Source organism: Mus pahari, chromosome 4 (assembly GCF_900095145.1).
Source record: "Mus pahari chromosome 4, PAHARI_EIJ_v1.1, whole genome shotgun sequence".
NCBI lineage: Eukaryota > Metazoa > Chordata > Mammalia > Rodentia > Muridae > Mus > Mus pahari.
In genome coordinates this window covers 49871619-49873078 of record NC_034593.1, presented here as the reverse complement: position 1 = coordinate 49873078, position 1460 = coordinate 49871619, and positions in this window count along the sequence as shown.

Here is a 1460-nt window from a genome sequence, read left to right as displayed (position 1 = left end):
CTTGCAAACTTTATATGCCCCAGTACAGGGGAACACCAGGGCCAAGAAGGGGGAGTGGGTGGGTAGATGAGCCGGGGAGGGGATGGTATAGGGGACTTTGGGGATAGCATTTAAAATGTAAATGAAGTAAATACCTAATAAAAATTGAGGAGAAAAACTACACACACACACAAAAAAAACCATACCCAAACTTATAGGACACCACGAAAACAATGCTAAAAGGAAAATTCATTTAACTAAGTGCTTACATATAAAATTGGAAAGATATCATGCTAGTAACTTAAAAGCCTACCTTAAAGATCTAGAATAAAAAGAAGGCCCTAGGAGGAGTAGATGGCAGGAAATAATCAATCTCAGGGATGAAATCAATACATCAGAAACAAAGAAAACAATACAAAGACTGTTGAAACAAAGAGTTGATTCTTTGGGAAAATCAACAAAATGGACAAGCTCTTACCCAAACTAACTAGAAGATGGAGAGAAGCTATTCAAACTAATAAAACCAGAGTCAAAAATGAGGATATAACAGAAACCAAGGAAATCCAAAGATTATTAGGTCATAATTTTAAAACCTGTACTCCACAAAGCTAGGACATTTAAAAGAAGCAGATACTTTTCTTGATAAATACCACTTACCAAAGTTAAATCCAGATCAGATTAATAATTTCAATTGACCAAGAGAAATAAATTCAGTCATTAAAAGTCTTAGAACAAAAAAAGTTCAGGGCCAGATAGGTTTAATGCTGAATTCTAGCAGACTTCTAAAAATGGTCTAATACCAGTACACCTAAACTTATTCCACAAAAGAGATATAGAAGATTCATTGCCAAATTTATTTTATGATGCTAGGCACTCTGATACCCAAACCACACTAAGATTTAACAAAGATATTTACCGATCAATTTCTCTTATAAATGCAGATGCAAAAATATTCACTAAAATATTCACAAATTGAATCTAAGAACATATCAAACAGATCATCTACCATAGTCAAGTAGGCTTCAGTGATGGTTCAATATATGAAAATCTATGTAATTCACCATATAAATAAACTGAGGAAAACATGGTCATCTCATCAGGTGCAGAGAGAAGCTTTGAAAAAAATCCAACACGGCTTCATGATAAAAGTTTTGGACAGAAAGGGAACAAGGAACAAGACCCAATACAGTAAAGGCAATTTCCTATAGCCGAAATAAAATTAGGTAAAGGGAAACACAAAACAATGCCACTAAAATCAGGAATCAGATAAGGCTCCTCAGCCAGGCGTGGTGGTGCACGCCTTTAATCCCAGCACTTGGGAGGCAGAGGCAGGTGGATTTCTGAGTTTGAGGCCAGCCCAGTCTACAAAGTGAGTTCCAGGACAGCCAGGTCTATTTCTCTCTCTCTCTTTCTCTCTCTCTCTCTCTCTCTCTCTCTCTACATATATATATATATATATATATATATATATATATATATAT